Here is a 21,718-nt window from a genome sequence, read left to right on the forward strand (position 1 = left end):
AATGCAAAAAGATACTTGAGCCTTTAAAGGTCAAATTAGCACCATTGGATAAATAGATGTTGTACACAGCCAATGTTGAGACATTTGACTATAATACTGAGGCTTAGAAAGAGACATCAAAATACCAAATATTTTAACTGTGGTAAAATAGGACATCTGAGAAGGGATTGTAGGCAGGCATTACTAGAAATAGCTTCCTTTGGCAATGACAAAAATAGAAGGTCTTTTTTTTTTCAATGTTCAGTTTCCTTTAATGACCCCCATCTCCCCTGAAGGGTAGGTGCAGGCAGCTAGGCGACGGCAAGACATGTTCACTTGAAGATCTTGCCTTGATTGATGGCTTTGCCCACATGCTGGAAGGCCCCCTCCCAGGAAAAGTACTCTCGAACCAGGGTCTGGGTCTCCTCGCTACCAGGATCCAGTTTCCGCCATGTATATGACTCGTAGTCCACCTGCCAATCTGGACTTAGCGGAAAGGCAAGTTCTTGGCCTCAGAATACCCAAACGCCAGAAATGGAGCTGCTGTTGTTGGTTCCAAAGAGGATGACACTAGCAAAGGCATTCTTCCTCAGTTTGTCCAATCACTGGAACATGCCAGTGATGAGGTTGCAACTCATAAAGGTCTGGGTGAGCTCCTCAGGGAAGCGATATTCAGCATACCACAGGGACCAGCTGTCCTTATCAAAGTGCTCCCAAAAATATGGCAACGCCACGGAGAGGGTGTCCTCGTTGGAGTACTTACGCTTAAACTCATCCAACACAAAGGTACTCTTGGGCAAGTGAGCAAAGGGGTCCTTAGCCTTAGGCTCAGCAGCCAGTGCCTGCTCACACTCATCCATCTCCTCCTCAGGAGCTGGGGCAGCTGCCTTTTTCTCCTCTTTCCATTCAGCCTGGGGCTTCTGTTTCTCTTCTCGTGAACCCTTTTCTTTCCTTGGAGTATCTTTTTTAGGCTGGCTCTCTGCAAACTTCTTGGCATCAAACTGGGCCATCTTCTCACACAGCTTCACCTCTCCCAAGACTGCCCTGAACTGGGGCTGGTTAATGCAGGTGAGGAACCATCGATTGGTATTGGGGAAGGCCTGGCGAAAAGAAGGCTCTAAGACCTGCTTGTAGAGCCACAGAAGAGTACAGACAACTGTGATATCAGCCAGAGTCACTCGCTCACCCACCAAGAAAGTCCTTGTCTTCAAATGAGTGTCCAGCAGCCCCAGGATTCGCCTCACCTCTTCTTTTGCATTTTCGGTGGCCTGTTTGTTATGGTGCATGATGCCCAAGGTGGGGAACACCCAGGTGCTGGCTGGAGGGACGATATCACTGTCAGCAAAGCTCACCCACTGCACCACCTGAGCTGCTGCCTCTGGAGTACTTCCCCGCAGGTCCTCATTGCTTACATAATAGGCGATGGCATTGCTCTCAAACACGCAGAATCCATCATCACCCTCAAATGCTGGAACCTTGCCAGCAGGAAATTTTCTGAGAAATTCGGGGGTGCGGTTGATTTGGCCAAAGTGGAAGTGGGGTGGTGCGGAGAGCACGCGGACCTGAGCCCCACTGTACTGAGCAGCAATGAGGGCCTTGAAGGCTCTCCAGTTTTCAGGATATGTGTACAGGGTCCCAGCCGCCATGGTGATTCCGCAGAGAAAGGGGCAAAAATAGAAGGTCTTAATCTTCTGGATTATTTAGAAGATGCAGCAAAGGCTGATATTGGAACAATGAATGTAGATCAACAAGAGACAAACAAGGCAGTCTATTACCATGGGAAAATCCTTGGGGAGCCTCTCATAGGCCCCCAGATCAAATGTAGTCCAATCATTCCCAGTCACTATGGAGGACACACCACACCAGGAAAATTAGAAAATCCAGTGCCTGTTGTAAAAAACCATGTTGCTCTGGATAATAGAATAAACATAGAGGATGAGTAAAAGAATTCCAATAGAAAATAGGAAATGTATATTTTGGCAGACTTCTATAGATGATCAAAGACCAAAGACTACAAATAAATACATTGTAATTGGAGGATTACTGGACAGATGGGAATGTAACTTTTATTACTCCAAAATCTTGTCATCAAAATTGACCTTTTTAGGAGGCAAATGGAACTCTATCTCAAATAAAACAAAGCATGAGATGGGTTGAATGCATAGGGCCAGAAGGACAGAGAGGAAGGCTGAGGACATATGTGGCTAATATCACAGTAAATCTATGGAGTCATGATGTGTTGCAGCAATGGAATAGCCAGACGAACATTCCTGTAGTCTCAGAAATGGAACATAAACTAACTCATGTTTCTGGAAAGGATATTATAAGGTACTATAAAAAAAACAGTCACCAACCATTCAGGCTGTACACAAGCACAAAACAACTAGCAAACTTTCAGAGATACCAATGGTCCTATCTTTAAAATGGTTAACTAAGAAACCTATATGAGTGAAATAATGGCCTTTAACAAAAAAGAAACTGCAGACTTTAGAACAGCTGGTACAGGAGCAACTAGATGCTCAATATATTGAAGAATCAACCAGCCCTTGGGATTCTCCTGTATTTGTTGTTAAAAAGAAATCTGGAAAATGGAGAATGGTGACAGATTTAAGAGCTGTTAACAAGGTGTTTAAACCAATGAGCCCTCTACAATTTAGAATTCCTTTGCCTTCCCTATTACCTAAAGGATGACCTCTTATAGTTATTGATTTAAAAGTTTCTTCACTATACATTTACAAAAGAAGACAGAAAAATTTGCATTCATAGTGCATAATAAATAATTATAATTATTTATTAATAATTCTCAGCCTACTAAAAGCTAACAGTGGACCCAGCTCACACAGGGAATGTCAAATAGCCTCACCCTGTGCCAATATTTTGTAAGTCAGCCATTGGAAGTAATATGCAAGCAATTTCCTGAATCTATACTTTATCATTACATGGATGGCATTTTGCTATTTGATTCACATGTAGATACTTTAGAAAGAATGTTTGAAGAAGTAAAGATAGTCTTGCCTAGTTGGGAATTACAAATTGCTTCTGAAAAAATACAAAGAAGAGATTCTATCAATTATCTAGGTTATAAAATAGATTTACCGAAAATTATAACGCAAAAAGTGCAAATTATTAGAGATTGATTGTGGACTCTTAATGACTTTCAAAGATTGCTAGGAGATTTTTCCAAGCTATGGCCTACTTCTAGGATAAAACCTGATCAAATAATTTATTTAAACAAAACCTTATATGGTGACAAAGATTTAAATAGTCCCAGAGAATTAACAGTTGAAGCTATCTTTAAAGAAGAAAATATAGCTATCCATAAAGAATCACCAAACAAAGAGAAATATGATACCAATATCTTTTTCAGGGTAAGATCTTATTAACACACTTATAATTGTAATCTTCACTTATTAAAAATCAAAGCTGGCTCTGGAGTTGAACAGTGGCTATCCTTCTCTAAATCCAAGAATGTTGCTAAAAGAAAAAGTCAGAGTTTCTATCTCTTATCAGGAGCCACCTTGTATGGGACAGAAGGAAGAAAAAAAATCTAGAGACTCCCATTATCAAAGCTCTGATTTTACATATTTACTTTCCCATACCTATTTTTGACTTTATGGTACATTTCATTGGATATATGTCTATATGAATAATGTATAAGTTTTCTACTATGAAAAATAAATTTTCCTGCAGAAATCTTTGAAGTTTCCAAGAAGAAGATGGGGTCCCACAATCATGAATCCACCTGTTTGAGATGATATCATTATGATAGCACCATTTTAAGACCAGTTCTGGATTAGAAACTCCTCAAAATGATTCCAACTTGGCTAGCTGAGATGTAGCACCTTCTTACAACATTCTCACCAGAATTTTAAATAAGAACTTCAGAAAAACCCTACTAACTACTCAGAGACTATCTGCAATTATACCAGACAGTAATCTTGAAACTTAACCATTATTTTTAGCTTTACAGGATCCCATAGAAATAATATTTCCCCCATGACAATGGAAGTAATTCTAGAAAACAACATCCCTTCTCCCAACAAAGTGTGTTCTCAGGGCTAGAGACATTATTTAGGGGTTGTTTATAAGTTGTTTATAGGGTTAAGGGTGGAAATGAAGTAGGCTCAGGGATCTCTCTTGAAAATAAAAAGGGGAATGGATTGGATGGAATAATAGGTAGATTAGTGTGAGTGAGCTTACTCATACTAATAATAATAGTGAATAATAGTGAGATCTCTTATGAGCTATTATTTATAGACAATTTACATTGGTATAGATTTTTGTATATTGATACAAATTCAAATTATATTCTCAAATAAATAAACTTTTGTAATAGTCCATTCCAGGCTACTGTGGAACTCTTTTGTACATCAACTTTCGTACTGCTATGCAGCAAATCCCCACAACTTGGCAACTTAACAATCAGATACAGGTAATAGTCTGCAGATCTGTAAGTCTGAAGCTCAAGCAGTCTTAGGCTGCTATTTGAAATAGTCTTCATTTAGGGTTTCACAAGGATAAAGGTACAGAATTTTCTTAGAACTCCAACTTTTTACATTAGTTAACAACACTTATCTGGCTTCAAAAAGTATGAGATGTTAAACAAATGTGCTTATGATTTGAAGGCAATGTCGGAGCAGGATCTTTCACCTCTTGGTTGGGAAGAGAAAGAGTGGAGGAGGCCAAGAACACAATCTTTCCAACAGATCCCACCTCCTCCCAAAGGCTTCACTAGACCTCCCCTCTCTCTGTCTGTCTCTGTCTTTCTGTCTCTCTTCTCTCTGCTACACCTACTAAAAACACATCATTTCCATAGTACCACACTGAGGAGCAGGGACTTACTCAACATATGAACCATCAAGGGACACAGCTCTCCAAGATCTGATACTCTAATACCTCATCCTGTTGCTAGTGTGTACATCAAGCCTCTCCAAGAACACACAGACTCAGTGATCTACTAGAAGGACTTACAGGGCTTAGGAAAGCTGTCTCACTCACAGTGGTAGTCTATTACGGCAAAGGAGCCCACATCAAAACCAACAAAAGGCAAAGGTGCCCAGAGGTGAGGAGCAGTCAAGCACATACTTCCTGCTGCCCTTTGCAGAACAGTCACATAAAAACATGCTTTGTTCCCAGAGCAGTGCCTGACAACATATGCAAGCTGTTGCCAAGTCATGGTGCCCAGGGTTATTGAAGGTCACCACATGGGGGGGGGGGTGCAATGCCCAGGAGGCTACTTTTACTTGCTCAGTCTCCAATGCCCCCTAGAGGTCAAATTGATATATAGTCAAACCTAAAGCTTCAGGTATCAGAGCAGTTTCAGGATGTACACTAAGGTCTCAGAAGTGAGAGCCAAACCTCCAGAAAAACAGTGGCTTTGAGCAACTTGAACCTGTTGAGTTAACCCTTCACTGTGCAGTCCACAATCACATGGTGTTTACTGTTCACTGTCTTTACCCTCTGAAGATGGTTCTTTGAAGGCATAAGAGCTTGTTTGTGCTTCCAGTGAGTCCACATTCAATAGTCATTTACTGAGTGAGTAAATGGAAATTTGAGTAATTGGGATCCGGTTGCCTTGGATTTCTATGGAATCTTTTTGAAATCATGAATAAATACCTTTAGAGCTTGGAAGGAGGTTACAAAACAGCATTTTAATAGAGAACAGGCCTCTATAGCTAAACCCTGATTAGCATAAAATTTCAAGCATTCTTCAAGCAGTTTTTAAATTTCATAATTATTTGACTTGGCATGGAAACTATCTAAATATGTCAGAAATTTGAAGAATAATTTTGGCAGTGTCATGAATCTCACTTTATTGCAGAGCCTGCCTTTCTCAAATTATAGTAATAATTCTACTGCGATGCTTCCTGAAACATTTATGAGTTCCTTTAACTCACATTTGTGTAGCATCCTAATCTTTTAAACTTCCTGATGGGGAAATATCTTTTTATCTAATGTCATAATTTCTTACAATGTATTCAAGCAAGGGGGGGAGGAATCCTTTGATAAATGATATGTCTCTAATTCAGAACAATTTTGCTTCCAGGGGGTGATGGGCTATTTAGTGGTTATATTACCTAATGTTTAGCTTGTGCCATCTGCTTTGGCCACTAATTATAAGTGACAAGGGAATAGCTCACGAATATACAGCAGATAAAAATGATTTCAAATCCCCGCAAGCTTCTTTCACTTAAAAAAAATGCCCCTAGGAAGACATCATTATTCATGATTCAGATACAAATTATGAAGTAAGCTGGTCATATAGGGCAGAACAATTTGTTTCTTGAGTTAAAGACATCTGGAAGCTACTGTGGCATTGGGCCATGGCGCCATGGAGAAGCCAGCGGTAATCTCAGCAGTCTACTCCAGAGAAAGGGATTACTTAAGGAATGGTAGCATTAACGACAGTGGAAACAACATCGACTGCATTTCCTTTGTACAAATTCATGTTCTCAGGGGAAAGGGACAGTTAGGTGTGTAAGCTCTACAGATCCACGTTTCAGAATCACAGCAAACCATACTGCAGGTGAATGGCCCCTACTGTAGACCACGGGTTGGAGGTCTAACTGGAGCCACAGGCTCAGAACATTCATGCCGTTCCTGCTTCAGCACCGTCTATTTTTAGAAGAATCATTGCTTTGCCTTGAGAAGTCATATACTAATATAGCAGGTTCTTGTCAACTCTACCCTTTGCTTATCTACCAAATTGTTGAGTTCTTAATAAAAGTTTAACTCCCTGAGCTCCATGTCTTCAGAATAGTTTCTACAATGCATGCGGTGCTGGTGGTGTGTGTGGGGAGGGGTAAATGAAATGTATCTTTCAAGTGGTATGCAGCAGCGGCAACAGAATGATTTCTGAGCAAAGCAAGTCACGTGGTTATAATTGAAAGCCTGGGCGGATATTCACCAAGAACTCCACATGGTTCTTGTATTGAGAAGAACTCCTGAGAAGGATGATGTTCATCCCTCGGGATCTACAGCACTTTCTCTATGAAGAGATTATGCTGGGAAGCAGTCATGGGTGCACCACAAAGAAGAAACTTTCAGATACAATGACCAAAGAGCTAGAACTAAGAACTATGAGGCAAAGGGAGTTTCTTAAACTCCCCTGTCTCGGGGATTGTGTTATAGCAAAAGCAAACAAATGAAGCCAGAGATGAAAAGCAGAATAAAGGTTAATCAGCGAAGGGAACTCACATGAACTGCAGTGTTTGCATTCCCAGCACACCTGCAATTGCTGGGTCATCTGAGGACCCACAAGTCTTGAATACATGGAGCAGAAGAAAGTATGTGCCCAGCAGAATGGCAGACTCCAATAGGAATAGCAGCCCACAGGGTGTTGAGCCAGAACAGGCCCTTTTTCTAAACATAACAACCATTTAAGTCATTATCTTGCTATGAGGAGAAGGAAGGGATTCGAGGGAAACTCATCAAAGTCCACCCATGTTTCTTCTTCCTGGAGAAGGCAGTGGAAATTCCTTCTCTTTCAGGGCAATAAAAGGAAGTTGGGAATGCATGGTGCTGTGGGGTATGCTCATTATTAATAAAAAAAATTGGTTGATAGCAAGGCAAGAAGAGATTAGGCAAGATAGCCTGATGCAGAGAAAGTGATGGGAGGGGGAAGGGTAGAATGAGGGGAGTTACAAGAGATGCCAGCCAGCCACTGAGCAAGCAGGATGTGGAAAAGCTGAGGTGACAAGCCATGAGCCACATGGCATAATTAGAAACATGAGTTAAATTAAATGTAAGGGTTAGCTAGTAACAAGCCTAAGCTATCAGCCAAGCATTTGTCATTTGATGGAGGAGATACTTTCATTGGTTAATAAAGAAACTGCCTTGGCCCATTTGATAGGCCAGCCCTTAGGTGGGTGGAATAGGCAGAATAGAATGCTGGGAAGAAGGGAAGTGAGGTCAGAGATGCGATGGAGCAAGCTGCCAGGTAAGACATGCTGAATCTTTCCTGGTAAGACTGGTGCTACACAGATTACTAAAGACGGGTTAGTCAAGAGAGTTAGCCAAGAAGAGGCTAGATATAATGAGCCAAGCAGTGTTTAAATTAATTCAATTTGTGTGTTGTTATTTTGGGGCATAAGCTAGCCAGGTGGCTGGGAGCTAGGTGGCAGGAACGCAGCCCTCAGCTCCTCACTATAGTCATTAATATAAACCTCTGAGTGATTATCTGGAAATGGGTGGTCAGGACAGGAAGCATCCATTTACAAGATGGTTTTTCTCTCTTACAATTTATTCATCCTTTGATTCATCCAAGCTCTATTTACAAAACTTTTGCTTCATGTCAGGTTCAGCTTAGCCAGGAGAGGCGATAGAGAAAAGATGTTAGTTACTATTTCTGTGACCAAAGTACAGCAGAAACAAGTGAAGGAAGAGTTCATTTAGTTCATGAGTTCAGAAGTTCCAGTCCACGATGGCAGGAAAGGCAAGATTAGGCAGCAGTTGGGACACCAAAGATTATTCACATGGCAATGAACCAGGAAGGACAGAATGGGCCCAGATCCAGTGGTGAAGCAGTCACATCCAAAGGCCAACCTCCAAAAGCACCCATAGCTTCCCAAAGGAGAAGCCCAGCTGAGGACTAAACATTCAAAGCCTGAGCATTAAAGAGTCAAACCATAACAAAGGACTAAAAAAGTGTAATCCTGGCCTCAGAAAGCGTGGGCCCCATAGGAGACAGCTGCTGTGGAAGGAAGTACTTGATCACCACAAAAGAAAGGTATAGGGAGGGGCTCTGGGAGAATAGTGTGAGAACATGTTGTGGATTGGTAAGGTAAGACTTCTTTACGGATGGATAGTTAGCCTCGGATGGGAAACTATTGCCAGCTTCTGCGTGTGAAAACACTCAAGTATTCAAAGAACTGGAAGGACAATAGTGTGGCCTGAGAAAAGAGAGAGGGATAAGTAGCCCAAGAGTAAACCAGGACCGGATCAACGGTACTTGCAGGCTATGCTAAACATCCGGGATGCACCCTACACATAATGCAAAGCTCTCAGCCAAATATCAAGGAATGAGTAATGCACTCGATCCTCGTAGAAAAAGTCCTTTGTCCAGTACAAGCTCCATTTCTCTCTATTAGCCTCCATTTCTGCTCCAGTTCAGTCATATACATGGAGCTGAGGTGACAAGTGGCTCTTAGATGAAAGTCACAAAGCTAGACCCATTTATTAACAGCACCTGAGTATTCCGTTCATCAGTAGCTCAGCTTTTGTCAGACATTAGTCTGAAGGAACATGTTTATGACACGCACAAAGCTTCGCTTTGCGTATATTTTATTCAACAACTCATATGAAGATATGTGTCTTAAATCAATGGCACACATAAAACTTGGAACAAATGTATAAAATGACAAAATTTATTCAAGATTATGTCTAATAAAAAACTCTCTGCTAAAATTTACTGGCTGTGATGCCAAAGAGAAATTAAAAAGCATGTATTTATGATCCAAATCAATTTTAACCAGCAAGAATGTGAAGAGAGAGCCAGAGCATGAAAAAAAATAGTTTCAACTCATTTATTTGATTAGTAACTTGGATGTAAAATAGAGAACGTAGAACTCTTATGACCCAAAAATAAATAGATAAACACCAAACATTAAAATCCAACAGAAACTCTGTACAGATATTTCTCTATGGAAGATAGAAAAATGGCCAGGAGTCCAGGAAGAAATTCTGGGCAGCTCCAGTCATTTATATAATGCAAATCAGAAGTGCAATGCAATGCCATTCTGTCCTACTGAGGTGGCTATAATTATAGAAGCAGAGAAGGGCAGCAGCTGATGTATATGTGGAGGAATGATAGCCCTTCTACACTAATGGACAGGATGAGAGATGGTGCAGCTACTTTGGAAAATATCCAGGCACCCTTTCAAAGCATTCAACAGGAGTTACCATTTGATCTAAACTACAACTAAGTTTATAGCCAAGAAAAAGGAAGACATGTTCGCACAAAACCCAGTACACTGAAGGTTTAAAACAATATTACCAGAAATAGGCCAAGTTAAAAACAATCCGAAGGTTCATCAACTGGTAATGGAGGAATGAACCCTGGTATATTCTTGCAATGCTTATTTTTCTGTTAAAAAAAGAATGAGGTGCACATACATGCTACAATATAAATAAATCTTGAAAGCACTATACTGAGGGAGAGAAGTCAGTCACAAAAAGCCATTTATTTTATGATTCCTGGACATAGGTTTCCTGAAATACAAAGAGACTGGGGGTTAGTAGTGGCATTTGATTTGTATTTTAATAAATAAAACTTGTCTGAATATCAGAGAGCAAAACAGCCCCACGGGTCAGCCTTACAGACCAGACAGCAGTAACATACATCTTTAATTCCTATAGTCACACTAGTTTGCCATAGAAACCAGGTAGTAGTAGTGTACGCCCTGAATCCCAGAACTAGAGAGGACTAGAAGATGGGAGGAGACAGCTCTCAGTCTCATTCTGAGATTTCTGGAGGCAGGATCACCATTTTCAGACTGAGGTCAAGGTGAGAGCCAGTGGCTGGCTGCTTTGCTTTCCTGGTCTTCAGGTTGAACGCCAATCTCTGTCCCTGAGCTTTTATTAATCATGCTTCAGGGTCTGTGAAGGATGGCGTGGGAAACCCTACCTGGAGTTTCCTGTTAAAGTGATAAAACCACTATCAAATTAATTGTAGTGACGATTCTATAATTGTGTTCAGGATCCAGAAATGAAGATTTTTTTCCCCTTTAAATGGAGTTGTCTTATACAAATCAGATCTCAATAAAGTCACTATGAAAAAGAAGAAATAATCTGAACATTACTGTTCTTATTTAAAAAAATAAATCTAGCTGGGCGGCAGTGGTACACACCTTTAATCCCTGCACTTGGGAGGCAGAGGCAGGCAGATCTCTGAGTTGGAGACCACTCTGGTTTACTAACTGAGTTCCAGGACAGCCATAACTACAGAGGGAAACCCTATTTCAAAACACAAATATATAAAAATATATCTCTAATTAAAAATACTTATTAAAAGTAAAGAGTGATAGTGATTGCAACCAAACTTCTGACAGTAAAGCAATGTCAGCTCTACACGGGCTTTTCTATAACAGAGAAGAGAATACTTCTTAAAGCCACCACTGCCATGATACCAAATCCAAATAGCACATGATATAAAACTAGAGGCCATTGCCACTTGTGTATCGAGCCATGAAAGTTCTTAAAATATTGTCAATGTGACTTACATATTCAAAGGATAACAAACATCATGACCCATGTAACACCTTTCTCTAAAGTAGAGGATTGGTGCGACACTTAAAAAATCAATCAGTTTAATTCCCCATTTTAATGCCATAAAAGGGAAGCATGATCATCTTGACAGCTCCAAAAAGCACATCAGAAAATATATAACACTTATCTGTTAGAAAGACAGAATATTAAGAGTAGAGGGCAAGTTCCTCAACCCGATCAAAGCCATCTACAAAAGACCCTTTTCTTTATCATATTTGATATTTAGAAAACTAAGACTATTCTTCCTGAGATAAAGAGAAAACCAAGGACATTGGTTCATATTCAACCCTGTACTGTGGGTGTCAACTACTTCAGTCTTGACTAATAAACAAGTGGAATACAGCTGGAAAGGAGGGAATTTCAATCCATACTTGGATGACATAAACATGCATATTTCAAAAGCCTGGGCTGGAGAGATGGCTCAGTGGTTAAAAGTGCTAAGTGTCTCGAAGACAAAGGACAAGGTTAGAACAATTTTACTACCTACCCGAGTTCAAGAGGCTTTAGAGATCTTCAGTAATCAGCGGGTTCAGATGGCAGACAGTTCTGCCTTTTGTCAGCATGAGGATAGTGTTTGGTAATGGAGTCATTCTGTGTTTTGATTGCAGTCATGACTACCAGACTAAACAGATAGTTACAGATTCACAGGGGTTCAGCTTAACATTTTTTTCTGTATGGTGGGGAACATGAGCAGTGTGCATGAGTACAGATCATACTTTAGTGTTTCGTCCCTTCCTGGGCATGTGACATGCAGTGCAATCCTCTCAACACCGCACCGCAGGAAACAGCTGCAATTCTCAGTGAACACCAGTTATGGGTTCCTATATCGCTCAGTCAAGGTGCTTGGCTGGCTAGGTGTAATTAATGCATTTTAACCTTGTGATAACTTCAATTTACAATGCATTTATCCAGATGTAACCCACTATATGTGAAAGACCATCTGGAAATATTCACCCAAACTCACCACACAGTTGTTTAATTTTATTTGCTTCCAGATAACCTATTACATTGCTTTATTTTCTTTTTTTCTTTTCTTTCTTTATTCCCCCCACCCATAGATAGTTTTTTTTTTTCTATGTAGCGTTGACTATCCTAGAACTGTCCTAGAGTCCAGGCTGGTCTTGAACTCACAGAGATCCACCCACCAGTCTCTGCCTCCTGAGTCCTGGGACTAAATTCATGCACCACTATGCCTGGCTCTGATTAAGATTTTTTTCATCAGGTCACCATGAGGAAGATTTTACTTAAGAATAATTTCCATGGAAAACACTTCCAAATGAGCTTTTCAATTAAAAATGTATATTCATGTGTGTGGCTGTTTTGCCTGCTTGCACATCTGTGCATCATTTACACGCCAGGTATTTGCAAAGGGCTGAAGTGGGTGTTGGATCCCCTGTAACTGGAGTTCCAGATGGCAGTGAACTGCCTTTTGGGTACTGGGAATTAGGCCTAGGTCCCTGGAAGAACAGCCCATGCTTTTAACCACTGAGCTGTCTCTCCAGCCCCTTAATTTTCATTCCTATTTTTTGTTACAGATTCTTCCTGTATAGCCCAGGTTGGCCTCCATCTCTCAGTCTTCCTGCCTGGGCTTCCTATTGGGGTCATAGGTAAGTAGCATTACAGGTTCTAAATGAGATTGAAGCTACCAGACTTACTATGGGCTCAGAATGTGGCACGATTCATTTAAAAGACAGTACAGTTTAGGTAACAAGAAATTTAAAAAAGCAGTATAACATCCAGTCTCTTCCCTACTTATCAGCTCATGTCTAGAGGCCTTTTAAGAAAGGTATTGATTTCCAGAAAGCATGAGCATGAATGGCTGACTATGCTTTGTTCTACAAACCCCAATGAGTGAAGAAAATGTAAGAAGTTAAGGGTTTCATTAGATCATAAAGTAACTCTTCTGAAAATTTTGTAATGATGTTTAAGAACACATATTTTATTAAGTCCCTTTGTGCTCTAGGCACTATTCATAATGTCATGGGTAATAGAAAAAAAATACATTATAGGCCTGGAGAGATGGCTCGGGAGTTAAGAACCCTGGTTGTTCTTCCAGAGGACCTGGATTCAATTCCCAGCGCCCACATGGCAGCTCACAACTGTCTGCAAATCCAGTTCCAGGGGATCTGACACCTTCACACCAATGCACATAAAGTTAAATAAATCATAAAAAAAATCTTTAAAAAATTAACATTGTACGGAGATATGTTTTGGTTCTATAAAAAGAATATTTTGGCAATTAGAGCTGCCTGAAACAAAATGAGGCTTTCAGGAAAGCAATTTTATATCTTAGTTTCTTTTTTCTTTTCTTTTCTTTTCTTTTCTTTCTTTTTTTTTTTTTTTTTTTTTTGGTTTTTCGAGACTGGGTTTCTCTGTGGTTTTAGAGCCTGTCCTGGAACTAGCTCTTGTAGACCAGGCTGGTCTCGAACTCACAGAGATCCGCCTGCCTCTGCCTCCCGAGTGCTGGGATTAAAGGCGTGTGCCACCACCGCCCGGCTTATATCTTAGTTTCTATGAACAAATCCTCTTGTCCCAGTTACTATCAGATTTTTTTTTGTCAGAGGTCAATTATCTTTGTAGATGTGGTTCTGTACATGTGTTTCAGATAAATATGATGAAAATTAATCCACAATGTCACTAGTCAGAAAGGATGATCATTTGTTGTAGAATATTAATTTAGCTAGGAAAAGGTGTGTTACATTTGTTTATGCTGCACAATACTACTTTTACTGTGTAAAGGTGTGTCACTTTTGTTTATGGTGCATTTGTTTAATTATGTAAAGACGTGTTGCATTTGTTCACCTTGCCTGCCTAAGGCACCTGATTGGTCTACTAAAGAGTTAGGCAAAGAGAAGGATAGGCAGGGCTAACAAGCAGAAAGAATAAATAGGAGGAAAAAAATCTAGGCTCAAAGGGAGAAAAGAAGAAGGAGAGAAGAAAAAGAGAACTAGGGAGATGTCTGGGAAAAGAAGCCAGGCAGATACCAGACAGACAGAGAAGCAGTGAAAGTTAAAAAGATAATAAGTCCCAGGACAAAAGGTAGATAAAGAGAAACAGGCTCAAAATAAGAGCTAAGATAAGGTAGAGCCTTCAAAACTAATAATAAGTCTCTGTGTCATAATTTGGGAGTTGGTTGGTGGCCCAAAAGAAAAAGCCTGGTGCAATCATTAATATTATTACTCTTTTATTAACTATGTTTATGCATATTCTATATCATGGAGAGGGAATGTGCATAAATTTTTTTTTACCAAAATGTAACCCCACTATCCAGTTCTGTGTGAGTCCTCACTTGGCAAATAGAATAGAAAGAACTATGTCAACAATAGAAAGATCAAAGTTTCTCAAATCGGATGGAACTGAGTGTTGGGATGGTACTAACAATGGATTTTATCAGTTTTCTGTCTATCGACATCAATATTTTTAAAAATAATTTTATTGTATTTACTGTGTGTATGTGTGTGTAGGCATGTGTGTCTCACCACATGACAGTTTGAATGAGATGTCTCCCAAGGTCTTGGGCATTTGAATATTTGGTCCCTAGCTGGCTAAACTGTTTAGGTAGTTTAGGAGATATGGCCTTTCTGGAGAGAGTATGTCACTGGAAGCAGGCTTTGAGAGTTAAAGTCTCACACAATTGATAGTTTGTTCTGTCTGCTTTGTGCTTGTAGTTCTAGACATGAGCCCTGAGTTCTCAGCTTCCAGCTCCATATCTGTCACCTGCTGACATTCTGTTCTTGTCATTACTGACATTAACCCTCTGGAAACATAAGCCCAAATAAGCTCTTCCTACTGTTTTCTTGGTCATGGTGTTTTATCACAGCCATACAAAAGTAATATACATAGCATGACGGTAGGAGTTGCTTCTCTTTTTTTTATTTAATTATTTATTTATTAAAGATTTCTGTCTCTTCCCTGCCACCGCCTCCCATTTCCCTCCCCCTCCCCCAATCAAGTCCCCCTCCCTCATCATCCCAAAGAGCAATCAGGGTTCCCTGCCCTGTAGGAAGTCCAAGGACCACCCACCTCCATCCAGGTCTAGTAAGGTGAGCATCCAAACTGCCTAGGCTCCCACAAAGCCAGTACGTGCAGTAGGATCTTCTCTTCTTATACTGCGTGGGTTTCAGGGCCTAAGCTCAGGTCTTCTGGCTTGTTGGCAAACACCTTTACCTGCTGAGCCACCTAGGTAGCTTAATATTGAACACCTTTGGATATTTCTCTGATTATCTAATTTGTCAGTAGTACTAATGATGAAAGTATGTGAATATGAGTGTGTTTGTGTGTCCTTGGGAAGCACAAAACTGCCTTGAAAAGAACGCTATCATCGATTTTGTTAAACTTTAATAATCTAAAAGCAAAAGCCTTTGTTATATGTTGCAGTTCTTTGATTCTCTGATTTATTCATCACCTGTAATTTACTCAAAGCATTTCTTGTACATGGCAAATAAAAGCAGCTTTGGTTCTTGATTCAATGAGTTTTTACCCTAGTATACAGCCGTTAACCAAAAGATCATAAGCTAATGTAAGTTTATCATTATGGCAAGCAGCATGATGCCAAATCCGAAAGACAAACACATAAAGCGGAGACCAACATGCTGGCTTAGTTGGGATCTTAACAAGAGATGCTTCCCTGAAAAGGTGACAACTGCCCAAATTAGGAGTTGCCTAAAAAGGAGAGCAGACGTCTCTACCAAACCTCCGACTGCATCTGTCTCCACCGAACCTCAGACTGCATCTGTCTCCACCGAACCTCAGACTGCATCTGTCTCCACCGAACCTCAGACTGCCTTGAGCGCCTCTTTCCCCCATCTATATCACTCCTGTCTCCACCTCTCTAGTGCTGGGATCAAAAGCCTACGATTCCAGCACTTGTTTGTGTGAGCTCTGGTTCTCTTTTAGACAGATTCAATCCTGTGTAGCCCAGGGTGGCCTTGAACTAACAGAGATCTCTCTGCCTCTGTCTCCCAAGTGCCGAAATTAAAGGTGAGCTCTTTCAAAGTCTCCAGAGTCTATGGTATGCTCTATAACCCCGGGAACTGAGTGATTCAGATGGAGCCAGTTCCACAGGGCAAGTATGTAAGGATGCTTCCAACTCCCCTTCCAAGAACTCCGTAACTTCCAAACCCAGATTCAGGGCAGAACCCCTAAGCTGAGAGAGATCAGCTCAAGCTGTGTGGTTCTTGGAACCTTTCTCTCAGGCACCAAAATATCAAGCATGTGTTCCTCAGAATTTGCCCACAAAATATAATTCTTTTACCTCCCAAAACATTTTAAATAGCTTACTGCCTTTAGTAAATAGAAAAATGAAGGTTTAGACTCTAGACAACAGGAGCACAATGTGGATGTGAGCCGACATCTGGAGTAGCATCATTGTTCACTCGCTCATCCCCGGAGTATTTTAATCCAATAATCACTGTGTGCTAAGATCCATGTGGCAGTAGATATGTGGCAAAATGCACATGGGCCTTCCCTTTTGGCTCCAGGAAAGAAAACTAAGCTCAGTAGGAAAATAAGAAGAAAATTAGGCAAAGTGGTTTTTGAAAACCCAAGAAAGGAGAATGGCTTCAGGGAAAGAGTGGTTAATTGTTGTGGAACGATTTTTTTTGTGCGCCGTGAAGAAGCCTAACTCTCATTGGTTTAATAAAGAGCTAAATGGCCGGTAGCTAGGCAGGAAGTGGTTTGCCTGGACTTGCAGACAGGGAGAGAATGTCAGGATGAAGAAGGGCGGAGTAGCCAGCCAGAGGCAGAGGGAGCAAGATGTGTACAAGATGAGGTAACAAGCCATAAGATATGTGGCAGCAAGCAAGTTAATAAAAATTGGTTAACTTAAATTATAAGAGATAGTTAGAAACAAGCCTAAGGTATGGGCTGATTATTTGATTAATTATAATTAATAATATATCTCTATGTGGGCATTTGGGAGCTGGCTGGCAGGACAGAGAAGTTTGCCTAGAGTTAACAGTACTGAATGGTATTAAGGCTTAAAACACAGTGAACAGTTTGTCTACTGTATTTGAATAAGAGACCTGGAGGGTGGAGGACCCTGTTACCCAGAAAAGAACAAAGTGGCATGCAGGATGGCACCGTGGCAAGAAAAGCTGAGAAAACTGGATCCCAGTTACCTGGCTCTTCTCATCATTGTTCAGGTCAAAGCTTAGACGCCCCCCCCACACCTGGCAGGAAGCCTGGCTAGGCACCCATCTTGTAAACACTGTGTTCCTCCTTTCATAGCAATGAACCTGTCTCCTTCTGGATTGTAAACTGCAGCATGCCACCTCACACACAGAAAAGGCGAAGTCGGGGGACACATGTAGCAGCTTGCAGAATTTGAATAGAAGAAGAGTAGACTAGGGAGGCTAAGAGCACTTACTTCTTTTATAGCTATGATCATGTGTATTCTCATCTCCAGGGATGAGCCTCCTGGCGACTCTACAGCACCAGGTAGTATCCACTAGAGGAACAATAGGTGCTAACAATAGGACCTTGTGAAGTAACTATTTCCTCCAAATTGAAACATTCTCAGCTAGAGAGAGAACGGAGGCTCTCCAGGATCATTCATAAAAAATTTCTTAGTTTACAAGCTCTGTAGAACGTTAAGACTCGGGGGGGGGGGGCTCTTCTTAAGGTCATAAAGCAGTAAACGATTTACAATGCAGAGATTCTTTGGTAAAGCTGCCTGCAACTCAAGCAAAGAGTTGGAGGGGTGAAGCTTTCATCTATGTCAAAGTTATCAGCCATGCATAGTGCTTTTTTGGGGGGTGAAATAACTGCCCACATCTTTTACCCCTTTTCCACCGAGTTGTTTGTGTTTTCCTAATTGATATGAGGTGCACAGGGGCCTCTTTACAGACATTGGATGGGAGGCTTTTGTCGGTTTATGCCTTCCAAATACTCTCTCCTAATTAATGAGAATCTGAATTTCTTTAACAAAGACAACACCTATGTGTGTGTGTGTGTGTGTGTGTGTGTGTGTGTGTATACAGATCTTGTCCCGTTGATCCGCTGGTATATCTGGTAAACCAACTTGCTGGCATATTAGGCTTGCAAGCTATTGTACAGTACAGACAAACCAGATCCATTCCTGTTTATGATTAAACTCTGTTTCTCAAGGATTGGGAACACTGAGTACAAATAGTTCTGTGCTGCCGGTTTTAGAAAATGGCAGCCATGCCTTTATTTCCTAAGTTAGTATGAACACCTTATTATCACCACCTTGTTATAAATACCTTGTTATGACCACCTTGCAACCATGTCTTTGTTTCAGGAGGTTATTATGACCAACTTGTTAGGCTTATGTTAAGCTCCTATAACTGAGTCTATTTGCCTGGAAATCATCCATTTGGAAACCCCCTTTCCTGAGCTGTAAAGACCCTTACCTCTGCCCAGTGCTGATCTCTCGAACCTGCCTTTAGGGAGAGACAGTCTGTGCACATGACTAAAAAAGCTTGCTTTAATTAATTGCTTGCTTTAATTAATTTGGCCATAATTTGGGTCATTGGTCTTTCTCCTCCCATTGTTTCTCCTCCCTGTGGGATTAACTTGTTTAAACAAGAGAAATCGATTGCTTTAAAAACATAAATTAAGCTACAAAGTCGCAATAGAATTATAAGAGGTTCAGAGGACAATGTGACAACAAAACATAGCGAACTTCATGACACTGACTACTGTCAATATTTCTATTTGAAATCTATGACTCATGTGTTGTAAAGGCTTTGACAATCTAAGGATTGTATCCAGCCTTTTACTTGAAAATAAGGGTGGTGATAGTATTTAATTTTTTATTGATTTTTATTGAGCTCTATATTTTTTCTCTGCTCCCCTCCCTGTCTCTCCCCTTCCCCCTCCAGCCCTCCTCCAAGGTCCCCATGCTCCCAATTTACTCAGGAAATACTTAATTTTTTAAAAGGAAACCTCTACCATTGTTTTGTTTTGAAATTGGAGCTGTGGCTAAGATTGCTGGTCACCAGCCAACTTTTCCCTCTACCACATCGACAGAAGTGTGGCCGGGCACTGCAAGGCGCCAATAGACTAACCATATCAGTAGGTGTGCTCCTATAACTCTGTCTTCACCAGCTGTGGTGGGAAAAGGGATTCCTGCAGGTCAGACTTCTAAGGCCTTGACTCCTCTATGGTATCTTCCTCATCTATGGCCTGGAACACAAGGTGCCTAGGCCCCATCTCTGGCTCACACCAATGCAAACAGCTTCTTATGGGATGGTGGAGCAGAACAAAGTACATGATGATAGAATGATCAGTTATGACATTAACCTGCATCGCTGGCCAAGGATGTAATTTAACCAAGAAATAAATGCAGACCTCTATGGCTTTGTATCTGTTAAAGCGTCAAAGCATTTCCATGCAATTAACATATGAATGTAATATAGAAAGTAAAGGGATTGGTTGCTAAGAGAAAAGTATGTATGAAGTTATAAAAATTCAGGAGTGGGATCCATACTTTTGTATTTTGAGAAGCAATCTTTTTTGGTTCATATTTTGTAAGTGGTATTTCACAAAAAGCTTGGCATGTAGAACTCATTCTGAGATTTTAAAAATGTTGGCATTTTTAATTAACTGAATTTATAGTCATGGGAAAATCGTAGCACATATTTCAAGACACTAAATGTGCACAACTGTTAGAAAATTCTTTTTAAATAATCGCCACGGTTACTATGTATCATCAACGTTTTAAATCACACGAAGAGAACATTTTTAATGCAGAAAATTCGAGTGAATAAAACATACATTAATTATAAGTATCTACTCCGAATTTTAATCATTTCTTAAAATATGTATGTGTATATATGTATATATCTACATATGGGGATTTTGGTTTGGTTTTTCTGAGACAAGGTCTCACTATGCAGCCCAGGTTGGCTTTGAACTTGTGCTCCTCCTGCCTCTGCCTCCCAAGCGCTGAGAGAGCATGTGAGCATCACCATACCCAGGTTTAGATTAAGATTAAAAGAAGAATTTCTTTTGTAATAGTGTAAGTTTCAGCGGATGCTCTTGATAGCAATATTTGTATGAACTATAGCTGTGGAGAAGTAAGGCTTAAAAACTGGGACAAAAGAGTTTTAAAATGAACCACCATGGTTGATCATGCAACAGCGTCCTTATGCTCCCAGCCTGGAAGAAATTCCGGAACAGGCCCATGTGCCAACTGCAATGAATATAATCATATTTAATAGCAACTCTACCATAGTTAAAAGTTAATATTGTTCATAAATAAAACTTTACCCAGGTGTGGTGATGCATAGCTCTAATTCCGGCACTTTGGGAAGCTCAGTCAAGAAGATCATGAGTTCATGACTAGCCCATGAGTTCAAGACTAGCCCATCCTGACACAAAACCAAACTCAAACCCTTTTGTTTCTGTACTTTTAAGCTATTTCTACATGTGTACCTTTGTATACTGGATAGCAATACAATGTAAGTTTAATCCTGTGAGCTATGGATAAAACATAAAAATATGTATTTTCTTCACAGTCACCACTGTGAGTGGGTTGTTTGCATACATAATTCCATCTGTCCTTAAGCCACCAGGACAGACACTGCCCACCCCATGTTCCTCTGATCCTATTTAACCCCATCTATGTTATGCTTGTCCATTCTGTGGCTATTGATGTTATTGTTTTGCTGTTATTACAGTCTTGTACCATCTTTAAAAGGTTTCCTTTTCTGTTATAAAAGTAAATATGTTTAATGAAAAGTAAAACTTGCGTATAAGCCACACTGAAAATTGTCACTGTTATATATGTATATATTTTTAATTTATATGGATTCTTTATTAAATATTTAGTAAGTATTGAGGTCAGGTAGCGTACAGAATTGCGTAGTATCTCACAGTTAGCTTATCTTACTTTATGAACTAGAAACCTGTTTTCATGCCACCCAAATTATGGAGTATGCTGTTTTATGAATACAATATGAATTATCTCTCCGTGTCCTTGTTGTTGGGCAAGTGTATAGCTTTAAATTAGTTTATAATTAAAGGACACATGGAAATCTTTGTCAGAAAACTTTCATAATCATTTTCTTTCTTTGTAAGATTTATTTATTATAAAGTGTTCTGGCATGTCTGCCTACCCACCAGAAGAGGGCACCAAATCTCATGGTTGGGAGCCACCATGTGATTTCTGGGAATTGAACTCAGGACCTCTGGAAGAGCAGCCCATGCTCTTGACCTCTGAGCCATCTCTCCAGCCTCTATTCGTTCACATTATCACACCCTTTGGATAAATTCCCAGGAGGGGGATTGTTGGTCTGAAATCAAAGGCATTGTGTACATCCCTATCCCAGTGAGCAAAGTCGGACCAAGTTATGTCCACCAGAGTCCCAGTACACAGGGAGACTGGGCTGTCTCTGTCCAGCAGCATCCCCAGTACACAGGGAGACTGTGCTGTCTGTCCCTGGTACACGGGGAGACGGTGCTGTCTCTGTCCACCAGCATCCCTGGTACCTGTTAGGTCTATTTCTCA

At 40.5% G+C, this 21,718-nt stretch overlaps 1 pseudogene; it reads right to left on the reverse strand.

Annotated features, from left to right (window-relative positions):
* Positions 1-230: 230 nt before the first annotated feature.
* On the reverse strand, positions 231-1,642 carry LOC142835070 (elongation factor 1-gamma pseudogene; annotated as a pseudogene).
* Between the last annotated feature and the right edge of the window lie 20,076 nt (positions 1,643-21,718).

This window comes from Microtus pennsylvanicus, chromosome 1 (assembly GCF_037038515.1).
Source record: "Microtus pennsylvanicus isolate mMicPen1 chromosome 1, mMicPen1.hap1, whole genome shotgun sequence".
Lineage (NCBI taxonomy): Eukaryota > Metazoa > Chordata > Mammalia > Rodentia > Cricetidae > Microtus > Microtus pennsylvanicus.